The sequence below is a fragment of the Eurosta solidaginis genome, chromosome 3 (genome assembly GCF_040869045.1).
Source record: "Eurosta solidaginis isolate ZX-2024a chromosome 3, ASM4086904v1, whole genome shotgun sequence".
Taxonomy (NCBI): Eukaryota; Metazoa; Arthropoda; class Insecta; order Diptera; family Tephritidae; genus Eurosta; species Eurosta solidaginis.
Window position 1 is genome coordinate 75,101,136 of NC_090321.1, and position 16,891 is coordinate 75,118,026.

General features: G+C 42.1%; 1 protein-coding gene across 1 annotated transcript in view; it reads left to right on the top strand.

The window, feature by feature from the left end:
* Rab4 (RAS oncogene family member Rab4) overlaps positions 1–16,891 on the top strand; it is a 118,818-nt gene that overhangs the window by 88,008 nt on the left and 13,919 nt on the right. The window lies entirely within an intron of this gene.

Genomic DNA, 16,891 nt, shown 5'->3' on the forward strand with positions numbered 1-16,891 from the left:
CACGTATTTCAAAAATATATGACGTAAACGTAACTATTTGATGAAATTTGATGAATTTTGAAGCTTCTAGCCGTAAAAAAGGGGCAAAAATGACAGTTTATATGAAATATATAATATATATACCACCGATATCTACGAATTTTTCAGACAAAAATATATGCTATATACGTACGCATTTGGTGAAATTTGAAGCTTTTAGCTGTTAAAACGGGGCAGAAATTGCGCAAAGATTCTTATCTGAACAATCGGTTGTATGAGATATATACTATGTATACCACCGATCTCAATGATTTTCTCGGACATCAATATTTGCTATACACGTAAGCATTTGGTGAAATTTGAAGCTTCTAGCTGTTAAAATGGGGCCGAAATCGCAAAAAAAAAATATATATATTTTATATATAATATATATATTTTTGACAAAACAATATATACTATATACGTAAGCTGTTCACGGAGTAAGAGAAAGACAATATAATTAATAGCGCAGCAGGCTTTAAAAATTTTAATTTATCTTCCCTCTCTTCTCTGTTTTTATCAAGTAACGATGACAATTACCAACTCTTGCCCGAATATGACATTCGTTCAGAGTTGCCTGAGAGAAGATAGACTTTTAGGGTTTCCAAGCCTGCATTAAATAAGTACAAGGTTTAATATTACAAATGAGCTCAACTAATATCATGTTCACATTAAGTGTTAATTATGGCGGTAACATGCACCCCCTCGTAAGTAGCCCCGGTGCTATTACCGACATCTAACTTGGCTATCTTCGTCGCTGGTCGCTCCATTATCCCTAGAGGGGTCTTTACCGTCACTCGCCGAACTTGTCCGTCTTTGGCTACTATGCTGCTGATTACTCTTCCTTTCGGCCATAAGTTACGAGGGAGAGTTTCGTCGATTACAATAACCACATCATCGATTACTATGGGTGTAGCTTTTTTCAACCACTTGGCTCGCCTGGTCAGTATCGGCGTATACTCCTTCACACAACGTTGCCAAAAGACGTCTGCAAAGAGCTGCGTTTTGTGCCACCGTTGCCTTAGGTCCATACCGTCGCTGAACGCGGGTTTATGACCATCTGCCGACCCCAATAACATGTGGTTCGGTGTGAGAGCAATATCATCCGACGACTCAAGACTAACGAAAGTAAGCGGTCTCGAGTTTATGATGAATTCTACTTCCATCAGTGCGCATCGCAAGCTTTCGTCATTAACAGAGTATGAGGGGCATATGCTTCGCAAAATGTTCTTAGTTGTTCGTACGAGACGTTCCCACGCGTCTCCCATGTGGGGTGCGCCTGGTGGATTGAAGCGCCACTTAATACGGTCATATTTCGCTGTAATTCGATCGAAGTCAAGCGTGATCAGTTTTTCTCGGACGAGTTTCTCTGTCGCTTTAAAATTGGTGCCGTTATCGGAAAAGATCTCCGCTGGAGTACCACGACGTGCCATGAAGATTCTAAGAGCCATAATACAAGAATTTGTATCGAGACTATGAGCGATTTCAAAATGTACTGCCCGGAGTGTCAAGCAAGTATAAAGCACTCCCCATCTTTTCTCCTTATGTCTCCCTACGTTGACAAGTACTGGACCAAAATAATCGACGCCTGTGAATGTGAAGGGTCTAGTAAAACTGGCTAATCTTGCAGCTGGTATCGGCGACATTTGTGGAGGTTCTGGTAAGGCGTTGTTAATTTTGCACCTTTGGCAAGATTTTCGTATTTTATTGTACAATACTCGTAGACGCGGAATACAATATTTGCCTTTAACATTATTAATGACTGTTTCGTGTGCCATATGATGGTTCTTTTCGTGGTAATCTCTAACGATCAAAAACGTTATGTAGCTTTCTCTCGGCAGTACGATGGTATCCGTGTGCTCGTTAATTGAATCTAATCTGCTTCGTATGCGCAGAATACCTTTGTCGTCCACATAAGCGGTAAGCTGATATAATTTGCTTTGCTTGTTCAGCGTGTGACCCGCATACAGTACATTAATTTCCGATGAGTAAATTTCAGCTTGTGCTTGTTTGAACAGAATATTTTCGGCGATCTCAATCATATCTGGTGTAACTTCTTTTGGCATGATGCGCCTTACTCGTCTGGATTTTAACTTGAATATGTACAAGATGAAGGTCGCAACTGCTCTATATAGATTGCGCCACTTTGAAAAATACTCAACATTGAGAGCTATTGGTGCGACTTTATAGTTTACGCATACTCGCTTTCGAAGCTCGGTTGTATCTAATACCTCGCTATGCATATCGGAACTCGGCCACATGCTACTATGTAGAAATAAGAAGTTAGGCCCTTTCAGCCACTGTTTGTCATCGACCGCGCTGTTGATTTTTGTGGCTAGATCGGCTACGTTCAGCTTCGTAGGAACCCAGCGCCACTGTTTGCTGTCGGAACTCTCTAGGATCTCCCCGACGCGATGCATTACAAATTGCTGAAAGCTGCGTGGGTCCATATTAAGCCATTGCAGTACGGTTTTGGAATCTGACCAATACGTGGTGTTTCGGTGTTCAAGCCCACGTATTTTTATTACCTTTTGCGTCAAGCGTACTCCCACTACGGCGGCTTGCAGTTCCAAACGAGGAATAGAGATTGGTTTTAATGGAGCGACTTTACTTTTTGCCGCTATCAATGACACGTCGACGTCGTCTCCTTGGCGTACCCTCACATAGCAAACTGCAGCATAGGCATGTTCGCTGGCATCAACGAACGTATGAATGCCGACGTCGGTAGCGAATTTCAGATTACGTGAGTAGCATCTCGGAATTTCCACCGCTTCAATCAGTGGTAAAAGTTGCCTCCATTTTAACCAGTCTTCGTATAGTGTCTCGGGAAGTTCTTCATCCCACCCAATATTTGCTCGCCAGACTCGTTGGATCAATATTTTTAGCCCCACTGTATAGCGTGCTAACAGCCCCAAGGGATCGAAAACCGACATCAGTACTTGGAGTACTTCCCTTTTAGTTGGAACTACGTCCTGTGTGAACAGATCTCGACGCAGTCGGGTGAACCTGAGAATAAATTTAAGACTGTGGTTCCCAATACATACCTAGTATTTTTTCGGTATCTCCAAACTGGACTGATGTTTGCACGCCTGGGTTGCCGCCAAGTAGCTTTGCTAGAACAACTACTGAATTTGATGCCCAATTACGTATTTCGAATCCGCCGGCTAGATGGACTTTACGGACTTGTTCCGCTACCTCCAAGGCTGCCTCGTCGTCGTCTGCCGTGTCAATGTAATCGTCGACATAATGCGCATTGTTGATGGCTTCATATGCGCGTGGATATATGTTGCGATACTCCTCTGCATTTTTATTTCGGACATAATGGGCGATACAGGGCCCGCAACTTATGCCGAAAGTCATTGCGCGCATAACGTATACCTTTGTTTGGTTGTTCGACTTATCGTACCACATGAACCGTTGGGCGTGCATGTCTTCATCGCGGATGTTGATTCTGTGAAACATCTCCGCGATGTCACCGCACACGGCCACCTACCCACTCTGAATGCTAGAAGTACCTCGACAAGTGGTTTTAGTAAATCCGGCCCGGTTAGCAAAAAATCATTTAATGATTTGCCATGAGACTTTGCGGCAGCGTCCCACACAAGTCGCACCTTATTTGGTTTCTTGGGATTAAGAGCTATAAATATTGGTAAATACCAAGTGCGGTCAGGCTTAACTGCCATTTCGTTTTCTGATAGTTGTAGCGCATATCCCTTTCGAATTAGATTGTCTATTTGATCGTTGATTTTATCATACATTTCTGGCTGTCGACTGATTTTTGTTTTTAAACATGTAAGACGGTTGAATGCGTTCGTGTGGCTTTCGGGTAGCGACTCGTTTTCGTTGCGCCACAAAAGGCCAATTTTAAAACGTCCATCTGTTTTTGTGCAAGTTCGGTCTAGAATTTCCATAGCCTTCTTATCATCATTAGACTGCAGATTGTGTGGTTTTACTGCGTCCAGATTAAAACTGTCTTTAACGACGTCGTTGAGCTCTTGCCACCCACAATCACAGTGATGCATCGTCACGTAGCTCGCTGCATTCGAAGTGCCTTGAACGCACCATCCCAACAAACATTTTGACGCGATAGGTTCGCTTCGCTTGCCTTCGCGTATTTTACGCGGAACAGCAATTTTCCAATTATCGGTGCCGATGAGCAGCATCGGTCGAATGTCCGAATATGACGGAAGAGGAATACCTCTTAGGTGCGAATACTTAGATTGAAGCTCTTCTGCGTTCATGGATTGCTTGGGCAAAGCGATGTTTTCAACCGTATGCACGTCATTGAGCCAATACAGCTTACTACTATTTAGTGCGGAAATTTTAATCGACGCTCGCACTGAATTATTTTCATTACGCGTAGTATTGCTGGTCCATTGCAAACATATCGGCGCTGGAACCCCTTTAACACCGAGCTCTCGGAACATCGACTCGTCTATAAGCGTTACGGAAGACCCTTCGTCAAAAAATGCAAACACTTCGACAGTCTTTCCAGCTGAATGTAGATTTACTGGCATAATACGAAAGTATTGTGTACTATGCTTGCCGCTCTGATGCGTACTTACAACTGCTTGATCATTGGTCTTGTTTTCAGATTTTTGTGTACGATCGCTGTGAAGCAACGGGTGATGTTTTAACATACAGCCATTTACGCCGCACTTCCTTTTTGAAAAACAACTTTTGCGGTGACTTTTGAGACACGTATAACAAGCGTTATTGGCCTTCACCATGTTCCACCTTTCTTTTTCCGATGTTTTGAAATTGTGTACAGTGCGCAGCGGAATGGTCCGATGCGCCACACGCAATACATTTCGTGGTCTGCTTTGGTTGAGACTCGATAACGTTGCTTTGAACCTCTTTAGACTGAGTCTTTGATCCGCAGCTGTCGTTGCTACTGTGCGTATTTATTGAGCCCGTTTTGTACATAAACGCTGGTGACACAACTGTTGATGCCGCTTCGGCCATACGATACAACCAATCGCTGAATACCTTGATGGATGGTGAAACATTGTCGCGAGGATACATCGCCCAGTTGAGCTTGTGGTGATTTGGCAATTTGTCTACAAGTTCTTTTACCAGCATGGGGTTGTTTAGATGTGCTTCGAGTTTGCACGTTTCCATTGTCGCGCAGATGTTACGCACCGCGAGTGCAAATTCTATAAGTGACTCAAGTTTATCTTTCGGACCAGGAAGCTTTCGTACCTTGTCGATCATCCTCTCCAAGATATGTTCTGGCCTACCAAAAAACATTTTTAATGTGTTTATGACATCCGGAACCATCGCCGGCAAGAGAAGTTTATCTTTCACCAAATCACGTGCCCGCCCTTTTAGACACCTTTGTAGCCGGAGCATGTTTTCGACATCTGAAAACCCAGCGACAGATGTGCTGTGGTCGAATGTACTTATAAACATCGGCCACTCTTCCGGGTCACCACTGAACGTTGGTAAGTCTTTGGGGATGGCTTGCCTTGCAGCTATTTGAGCACTTGATGGCCCATTGTTTGATGCATGTTGCATCGATGATAAAAAATTCGACGTTGATAAATCAGCGTCGTTCATCTGTGAAAGTATGTTATATTTTTGTTCTATAAATCGTTCCTCGGCGGCTCTTCGCTCTTCGAGCATGGCCAGCATGAGCCTTTGTTGATCACCAGGTTCGTTCATAGCATTGCGTGGTACTGCGGCTAATTTTAGTGAGCTAGTATCGCTCTGATTTTCGAGGTTGGCATTAACCGATGTGGTCGCTGGTGCTGGTGTAGCAGCCGATGTTGTTATTGTTGTAGTTGCTGGCTGCATTGCGTTTGCAGAAGTGTGTGGTGCGCCCACACTAGGTGCCTGAGTACAGGAAGCACAACTCCAGTCGCGATCTTGCACGCTAGCGTCTACTCCAGCACATCCGAAATGGAACCATAGTTCGCAGTTGTCGCACTGCACCCAATCCTCAGTACCACTAGCATCTGCCTTTTTTCCGCAGACATTGCAAATGCACATGCTTGATGATGAAGTATATTAAGTTGAGACTCCTGAAATACGAACACGCGTTTATAAGCGTCAAATCGCAAATGGATCGATTCGCAAACCAAATGTACGCTTTTAAATGCGGATGCTGTTGATTTTGATGGATTTTATTCTTGCGAATGCCTTCGTCGTTGCCGCTTTTTCTCTCAAAGTTTTGGTGGCACGTGCGTTACCGAAGATTTGTCGGTATAACTAATCCAAGTAATAATCTCCAATCGAAATTAAAATTTTTAAAGAATTGTTCACAGAGTAAGAGAAAAAATATTGTTTTCAAGCAAGCTAAATTTCACGTTATTATTTATTAATTGACAATATAATTAATAGCGCAGCAGGCTTTAAAAATTTTAATTTATCTTCCCTCTCTTCTCTGTTTTTATCAAGTAACGATGACAATTACCAACTCTTGCCCGAATATGACATTCGTTCAGAGTTGCCTGAGAGAAGATAGACTTTTAGGGTTTCCGAGCCTGCATTAAATAAGTACAAGGTTTAATATTACAAATGAGTTCAACTAATATCATGTTTACATTAAGTGTTAATTATGGCGGTAACATAAGCAATCGGTGGGATTTGAAGCTTATAGCTGTTAAAATGGGGTAGAAATTGCGAAAAGTTTCTTATCTGAACAATCGGTTGTATGAGATATATACTATATATACAACCGATCTCTATGATTTTTTCAGACAATAATATATGCTATATACGTAAGCATTCGTTGAAATTTGATATCAAGTATTACAGCTCTGTTGTTGTTGTTGTTGTTGTAGCAATGCTCGCCCCACCTAATAGCCGCGACCGATCACAAATTGTCATCAATATCCTCTAACGGGAGTCCAAGGAAACTTGCCGTTTCAACAGGGGTGGACCATAAGGAAAGGGGTGTTAGAGGCGTTGGTTCCACATTACAATTAAAGAGATGGTTGGTGTCATGTGGGGACACGTTGCAAGCAGGGCATACATTTTGTATGTCGGGGTTGATTCTGGATAGGTAAGAGTTTAACCTGTTACAGTATCCAGAACGAAGTTGAGCAAGAGTGACACGCGTTTCCCTGGGGAGTATGCGTTCCTCCTCTGCGAGTTCTGGATATTTTTCTTCAAGTACTGGATTCACCGGGCAATTCCCGACATAAAGGTCCGACGCCTGTCTATGGAGTTCACCAAGGACCTGCTTGTGTTTTTCCGCTTCATACGGCTGGGTTCTCAGGTGCCGTATTTCCTCAAAATGCTTACGGAGATGACTCCTTAGGCCCCTAGGCGGTGCTGGTTCGTCAATCAGATGTCTGTTGGGATGCCCAGGTTTCTGGGTATTCAACAGAAACTGTTTGGTCAGCATCTCATTTCTCTCCCTGATGGGGAGTATTCTCGCCTCATTATGCAGATGGTGTTCTGGGGACATAAGAAGACAGCCCGTGGCGATTCTGAGAGCAGTATTTTGGCAGGCCTGTAGTTTCTTCCAATGGGTGGTTTTTAGGCTTGGCGACCATATGGGTGACGCGTAGCACGTAATCGGCTGGCTAATTGCTTTGTATGTGGTCAAGAGCGTTTCTTTATCTTTTCCCCAGGTACTGCCAGCAAGGGATTTGAGGATTTTATTACGGCTCTGAATTTTTGGAACAATTGCGGTTGCGTGCGCACCAAAATGTAGATCCTGATCAAACGTCGCACCCAAGATTTTGGGGTGTAGGACAGTCGGTAGCGTAGTGCCATCGACGTGGATGTTCAATATGGTCGACATTTGGGGCGTCCATGTTGTAAACAAGGTCGCGGAAGATTTAGTCGGTGACAATGCCAGGTTTCGCGAGGCGAAAAAACTGGAGAGATCAGGGAGATAGCCGTTTATTTTATTGCATAGCTCATCGATCTTTGGGCCTGGGCCTGTGGCCATTATTGTGCAGTCATCGGCGTAGGAAACGATTGTGACTCCTTCCGGTGGTGAAGGCAGCTTAGATATGTAGAAATTAAACAAAAGCGGGGATAGGACACCACCCTGTGGCACCCCTTGTTTAATTCTCCTTTGTTTTGCTGTTTCGTTTCTGAATTGCACCGATGCCTGCCGACCACCCAGATAATTTGCGGTCCACCTTTTAAGACATGGAGGAAGGGTGGACCCTTCCAGGTCTTGCAGTAACGAGCCATGGTTGACCGTATCAAAAGCTTTTGATAGGTCTAACGCTACGAGTACTGTTCTATGGTGGGGATATTGATTCAAACCGCAATTTATCTGGGTGCTAATAACATTTAGCGCGGAGGTAGTGCTATGGAGTTTTCTGAAGCCATGCTGATGAGGGGCTAGCTGCAAATGTGCTTGGAAATAAGGGAGCAAAATGGCTTCAAGCGTCTTTGCCACTGGCGATAGGAGAGATATCGGACGATATGACTCACCTACGTTAGCTGGTTTCCCAGGCTTTAGTAGCGGGACCACCTTGGCCATTTTCCATTTCTCGGGTATGACAAAGGTGGAAAGAGACAGGTTGAAGACATGCGCTAAATATTTGAAACCCTCTTTCCCTAGGTTTTTAAGCATCGGCATGGCTATGCCGTCTGGGCCCACTGCTTTGGATGGTTTAGCGCGACCAATGGCGTCCTCAACCTCTCTAGCGGTGATGGTAATTGGTGACGCGCTGAGTTTGTGTTTATGTGCGTGTCTATTGGCTCTCCGTCTATCTTTGTCGACCGTAGGATGCATTATATATTGTCGGCAGAAAGCGCTCGCGCATTTTTTCGCATCCGACAGCACCTTATCGCCAAAGGCGATGGAAACTTTGTCTTTGTGCTTAGTCGGATTCGATAGGGACTTTACGGTGGACCAAAGTTTACCTACACCGGTAGAGAGGTTACAACCTCTTAGGTGCTCTTCCCATTTCGCCCGCTTGTGTTCGTCCACAAGCAATCTGATGCGTTGGTTTATATCCCTTATTTGGGGGTCGCCTGGATCAAGCTGTCTTATAAGGTCGCGTTCCCTCGCTAAGCTCGCGGCCTCCGCCGGGAAGTGGGGCCGGATTTCGGGAATTCTCCCGGCGGGAATGAAATGTGCCGAGGCGGATTCAATGACCTTACGGAAGGCACGCTCCCCTTGGCGAGCATCAGTCGGGATAGGGAGGGCAGCAAAGCTGCTGTCTTTTGCAGATTTATATTCTTCCCACTTTCCTTTTTTGAAGTTTATGAAAGTGCGTTTTTCGGTGACGATGAAGTCGGCGGTACGCTCGAACGAAATAAGTATGGGCAGGTGGTCGGATGCCAATGTTACCATCGGCTGCCAGTTGACGCAGTTTACGAGTTCTGCGCTTACGATTGAGATATCTGGCGAGCTATGACAGCTTCCTACCATACGTGTGGGGGCGTCTCCGTTTATTGTGCAGAACGTCGTTTCGTCTATTTGATCCGCCAACATCTCACCCCTACTGTCCACCCGCAAGCTTGAATGCCATAGGTCGTGATGGGCATTGAAATCGCCTAAGATAATGCGATTGTTGCCAGTGAGTAAGGCCTCGATATTAGGGCGGTATCCACTGGGGCAACAGGTGACAGGAGGGATGTAGATGTTGATGATTTCTAGATTTGCATCGCCTGACCGGACAGATAGGCCTTGACGTTCTAAGACATTGTCACTGCGGTCGATGCCAGGATCAAATATATGATATTGCACAGAGTGGTGTATGATAAACGCGAGGCCGCCTCCATTTCCGCTCTCGCGGTCTTTCCTGTGGACATTATAACCAGAGCAGGTCTGCAATGCAGATCTTGCTGTGAGTTTAGTGTCTTGAATCGCAGCAATGCGGATGTTGTGCCGCTTCATGAAATCGACTATCTCCGTAATCTTCCCAGTTAGTCCATTACAGTTGAACTGCAGAATTCTGAAGTGCATGAGGGGAGACGCCGCCACTCTAGGAGTAAGTGAGGGGTGACCCGGATGATTTGGGTTTGCGACCTGGCAACATGGCGCGATGAAACCCGTCAAGGGGGTGCCGTCGCGGAGACCAGAACATCTAGGAAAGTGGCACCACCCAAGGCAGGAGCTGCATTGAGCGGATGTCGCAAACCTATATATTCTGTGCTGGCAGACGGTGCAAACGGAGGCAGGGACTAAGAGTCTGTTTCCCTGACCTGCACGATTGCTGCCAGAAAAGAGGGGGGGGAGAAGAAGACGGGGGCAGGGGCTGATGCTCAGCATTGCTACCAGCTCTACTACGAAGGTAGTAGTTATGAGTGGTATCAGCTGTTTGAGTTGTTGGCGCCGTAGGGCGCGAGCAGCAGCGGGTACTTGTTGTGGCTTGCTGAGCAGCGAAGCTGCTGGAAGGTAGTGGGGATACGCTTAGGCGTAGACTACGGGACGCCCTTGGGCGTGAGCAGCAAGGAGCCACAAAAGATTTATAAAAGTTACGTGGACGTCGGGTTTTGGGATCAAGCCCAGAACAACCTGTCCGATGTAACCATCCCTTGCACGAGACACACTGAACAGAGTATGACCGTCGTAAAAAGATTCTTTTCTGGCAGATGCAGCAAAACCATTTCTCATGACCGGGGTCAGGAGACGGACCCGGATTGGGTTCGATACCTTCCCGGAGCAAGAGAATATGTAGCAGTCCTGCTGCAAGGAGCTGCTGGGAGGATGACAATTTGTGGGAGGGACGAAACAAATTAAATGGGGTCACACTGAAATGACAGTCCTTGGTCGGGAAAAATCCCGAGTCGCTCCGGTACATAGAACCGACTGCCTTGGGAAGCGATTACAGCTCTGTCGTGTACGGCAGTGCATTATTTTTCAAGTTCATTGGTTGGTCACGATTTCTAGAACCTCGTTCACGCAAAATTGTCAATCAAGTAATTAAAGATAATTCATATTATGCGCATTCGGAAAATATCTTGTTATCAATGTTGTTTGATGATAGCAAAGAAAAGCGCGACTGTGCCATCAAGAAAATTCTACGCTATCGAACTGATGTTGACGAGCCAATGGAACTTAGAGTTTATAAAAAACCAGATATAAACTTTAATTGCACAAGTTATACGGAAATGATCAATTTGAATGATATAAATATCGTATTTGAACCACCATTCACGCGAAGCATTCCGTACGATACATTGAAAGAATATTTAAATCAAGATGATCCACCGTTTAATGATCCAAAAATTCCATCACACATACAAGGAACAGAACGACATGTTCAATTGCTATTTCCAAACGGGTTATACCGGAAAATGTAGAGGCTGTTATGGCGACGACATTAGAGAGCCGTGCGAAATTGCCCAGACTTGAAAGTAAAAAAGACTTCAAACAATAATTTTTTTTAGTTTCTTTTCTATAACTCACTTAAATTAATTTTTTCATTTACATATGTTCTGACTAAATAAATTTCTTAAGAGAAAAAACATATTATTATAAATAAATAAATAAAAATAAAGAAAAAACATAGCCATTTAGCTGATTTTTTCATGTAAAGTGCAAAACCGGCGATTTTTTGAAATGTTTGTACGGTGAACCCCCAAGGGGGTTCCAGGGGGTGTGCCACTGGCATCGGTGGGTCGGGCCTCCAAAGTTAGTGGGGGTCGATCATACATTTGGACTCGATTGGAGCACTCTAAATGGGTCAAAGTGGGGTTTTTCAAAATTCGCCCCTACCCAAAAGTTCGACCCAAATTGGGGGACATCAGAATTCGTTTTAGAGGTATGGTTCCTTCGGCAAAGTTTCTTATTTTGATCCCTAGAATACGATTTTCACGCAGCAATGAGCGATTTTTAAATCGACCCGCCCCAATACTCAAGTAGGCATACTTATTGTGTTTTCTATAAATACGAGTTCTCCGACCCCAGCAGACGACATACAACCCCATACCATGACTCCACCGCCAACGAGTTAAGAGACTTTCATTTGCTCAAGACCATATATGCAAGAAAGTTGAGTTTTGGGACAAGAGTGAGTTCTGTGTTTACCGATCAGATGGGGGTACTTTGGTTTGCAGAAGGCAGAATACCACATTACATCCACATAATATTCTAACTACGGTAAATACGGAGTTATGTCATCTGCTAGGGTCGGAGAACTCGTATTTATAGAAAATACGATGAGTAAGTATGCCTACATGAGTACACTAAAAGAATATTTGACAAAGAGCGCGCGAAAGCTAGGCATAGAATCCGAGTATCACGTTAAGCACGACAACGTCCCCAAGCATACTGCCGAAATTGTTCGATTGTGGGTCTTATATAACACTCCCCACATTTTAAAAACAACTCACAATTACCGGACTTAAATCCCATACAACATCTAGGGGATCATCTTGACAGAAAGATCAGAGAACGCCATCTGATATCAGAAAACTTACTAAAGGAATTTATAAAGGAAGAATTTGGAAAAATCGGTCCTGATGTTACAAAAAAATTGGTACACTCAATGCCTAATCGGCTTCAAGAAGACCTAAAGTTCAAAGGAAGACAAACCAAATATCAGAAACTAGTATATTTCATTATTTTTATTAATTAATTCAAGTTAACGAACACTTTTGTCCACATATTTGGTACCTATTTTACTTAAATCGTATTTATTTAAAATATTGAAGCGTTGACTAAAAGCTTTTCAGTACTATAACAAAGCTTGACGAACACTTTTGTCAATATGTGTACATTATATATTTTTACTTACCAATATTTGATTTCCTTAGAAATAGATTTCAAAAACATATCAAACACTAACCGCAAAATGAACTGGAATGAAAAAATTGAAATGGGTAATTCCAGCCTATAGTATAAGGGATTGTTATGACAATTAGTGAAATCGATAACTAAGCTATTTAGGTCGAGTATCTTCATGCGCTGAATTATTAATTTCAAACATATTTTAGTTATACACTATGAAAGTCTCACAATTTTATTACATTCCCAAAACTTGTAAATTTCACGAATGACAACTATCAGTTATGACAACTATCAGTTAGTTTAATTAAATGTCAACTTACTTCCCTAACTGCCATCTGTTGGTAAGTAGTTAAATGGTTAGATGTCGTTTTCAAATTGAACATATGCCTCTAATGTTCAACGGTAGAAAATTACCTTGGTGATATATCTTTTTGCTACGGTGAGAAATCTTTCTAATAGTAATCTGAGAAATTGCAATTATTCATTTCATATTTGCCAAAAATATGCATTTAAATATATTTTGCTAGAATTTGCCACGGTGCCTTGATATTGCATTTCAATTTTATTAGCGTGAATGAAATTTAGAAAATTAAGTCGAATCATATGTAAGATTTTTTTACGAAGATTTTTAACTTTAATGTTCTCCTCTAAAGCTTTAATAGAATATGAGCAAGTAGAGTACTATTTCGTCTAACTACCCCAACCCTAAATGGTAACCCTACTCAAAAATGTCCCTATTGTAATGCGGAGTGAAATACCTTTCGTTTGATACCCATATCGGCATATCTCATGCAATCTTTTTTAATTTCGATTAGGTGGCAACCCTAAATGGTAACCCCACTCAAAAATGTCCCTATTGTAATGCGGAGTGAAATACCTTTCGTTTGATACCCATATCGGCATATCCCATGCAATTTTTTTTTTAATTTCCAGTAGGTGGCAACCGTAAATGGCAACCCTACTCAAAAATGTCCCTATTGTAATACGGAGTGCAATACCTTTCGTTTGAAACCCATATCGGCATATCTCATGCAATTTTTTTTTTAATTTCGAATAGGTGACAACCCTACTCCAAAATGTCCCTATTGTAATGCGGAGTGCAATACCTTTCGTTTGATACCCATATCGGCATATCTCATGCAATCTTTTTTAATTTCGAATAGGTGGCAACCCTAAATGGCAACCCTACTCAAAAATGTCCCTATTGTAATGCGGAGTGAAATACCTTTCGTTTGATACCCATATCGGCATATCTCATGCAATTTATTTATTTAGAATAGTTGGCAACCTTGTGAAACATTATGAGTGGCAACACCTTGGTAGAAAGTCTTAGAATGATACATTATCTCTGTGCCAAATTTCATTTAAATCGGTTGAGCCGTTCCCGAGATCGTTCGGCTATACAAACAAACTCGTTTAAAGTTATAAGATTATTCAGTCAACAAATATAGTCAGAAAAGATTCAGATAGCTGAATTAAAAATGATTATAAATTTTTTATCACCTGCATTAAACACATTTGATTCAAATATGATTCCAAAATGTGATTGAAAAACATATATGTAATACTCCTATATTGCTAATAGAAAATAAATGTTCGCAATGTGTTTTGAATTCGAAATCAAAACAAGACAGCCTATAAAATTTTTGTGATTGTAGCAGCATAAGTGTGACAAGAAAAAATTTAAATTTAGGTACATTCGATTATTGAATACAAAAACAAAAACGTTTAAACAGCAATATATCGGCACTCTGATGTTTGGGAATGTACTTAGCTTTTTGTAGCAATATAGTAGTATTACATATGTATATGTTGAAAAACTATATTCAGTTTTTGATCATCAAAGGTAAGTATATTTGATTATTCTTTTTGTTGGTTTTTAAGAAATATTAAAATTTAATCATCAAAGGACTTCAAAAATAATTCCAAAAAGTGATCGAAAAATGCTTTTCAATTTTTGATCATCAAAAGTATTCATATTTGATTATTTCTTTTGTTCAATTGTATGATAACTCATTATTTAGTCAGAAAGAGGAATCAAATTGTATTTATAAATAGGGAGATTCAAAATTTAATCATCTAAATCTTGAGTGGGTTCGAGCTGCTGGTTATGTGTGTGCGTGTACTTCTCGTCACCTTCCATGTATGTGTGTAAATGATGATTGATGTGTTCATGCACACAAGTGTAGCTTGCTTTAATGTTTTTGTTGTTGTGCCTTTATTTACTAACAGCTTAGTGATGCTAAAATTTCTCCACAATATTATTTATTTAAGACCTTGTTAAACCCCATGCTTCAATTACTAAAGGTTTGTTCTCTACTGATGACAGAGCTTTGACACTCCAAAATTAAAAAATCTGGACGGGTTGCTTTTACGAAGTAAGAAAACGTAATAGAAAAGTACCTTTAGTAGTATATTAGTAGTGCTAATAAATTTGTAAATGCCAACAGGTTTTCGGGGGAAATAATTCATTTTCTACTAAATATTTCGTGAACCGATAAAGAGTTATGTTGGTTTGGTCATACTTTCAGAATTTGTTTGAAGAATGCCGTACGTTAGAATTTTATTCAAAAACATACTATCTCAAAACTTGTTTCAAAAAACTTCCTATCTGATCAGAAGTTCAATGCATTTTGACATAAGAGGAAGTTAATGAAAATCATTCTGAAATAATGGGTTTTTAATCTAATTCTAATATAGGCCGTTTTTGTGTCAAATCCTGAAATAGAAAATTTTTGAAAAATATTTTGAGATACTTAGGTCGATTTTGAACAAGCAATCGTCATGGGGTTAGGTTAAGTTAGGTTGAGCTGGCCGGTCCATGAGGACCTCACATAGACAATGAGTCTGTAGTGTTACCAGAATTTTGTTTTAATGACCAAACTGAAAACCCCTATCAAAAAGCAGGACCTACATATGTTATAAAATACCTCCGTCCTGTTAGCAAATACTAGAAGCTGCTTCTATATCTGACAGCTGTATCACTTCTAATAGCTGGAGTCTTAGCCTGGAAAGCGCAGGGCATGAGCACAGAATGTGCTCGTTCGTTTCCTCCTCCAACCCGCACTTCTTACGTCTGCTAGCACTGACCAAGCCTAATTTAAAGGCATGTGACGCCAGAAGGCAGTGTCCAGTCAGAATACCTATCATGAGTCTACAGTCCTCTCGATTTAATGATAGAAGCAACTTTGTTAGTCTAAGGTTGTAAGATCTACACATAATTTTCGACACTTTACAGCCCCGCGCTTGAACCGACGCCTTTCCCGTTTGGTCGATCATGTGCACCTCTCGCCTTCGCTTAATCTCGCCCAGTCTAATTGGAACGTCTACGGAGCAAGCTTCAAAGGATGCGCCCTTTTTAGCTAATTCATCCGCTTTTTCATTCCCATCTATTCCCATATGCCCTGGGACCCAATATAGATGTATGCTTCTCCATGTCCCGATTCTCTCCAGAGACTGCTTACACTCTAACACGCATTTAGCTGCTGTGCTATGCGAGATTATTGCCTTAATTGCTGCTCGACTGTCAATATAAAAGTTAACACGGTTGCAGCTTAAGATATTCTCTTCCAGTGTTTCTACTGCTTTGATTACGGCTAATATTTCCGATTGGAAAACGTTACAGTAATCCGGCAGGCTGTAGGATCTGTTTATTTCCGGATCAGCACAGTATACCGCAGACCCTACTCCTTCCACTACTTTGAAACCATCTGTGTACACATGTATCGCCTCGTCCGCTATTTGAGCACCCTTGCGCCAAGCGTCCACCTCTATTGTGGCCTTAAGATCTCCCTCTTAGCGCAGATAGGGAATAAGGTAGTCTTTTCGTGTTGTGATTGATGACGCTATACTACTATGGCCGTATGGTCGGCGCTCAAGCTGCCCCGAGGCACCGAGCCTGGTTGCAGTTGTTAACGCTATGTTATTTGCTACCAGGTCTACAGGTGGAATGCGCAGAATGGCATACAGTGTAGTCGTCGGGGTTTGTTTTCAGGGCTCTTGTAATGCCAAGCATTGATAGTCTGGATACCCCCTCTAATTTTTTGAGGTTGGTTGTTTTTTGTATGGCTTTCCACCAAACAAGAACTCCATAGTATAGAATAGGGCTTTCAATCGCTGTAAAAACCCAATGAGAAAGAGAGGACGATAAGCCCCACGTACACCCCAGCATTCTTTTACATGCATAAAGTGCCGTTGAGGCATTCTTCACCCTCCTCCACG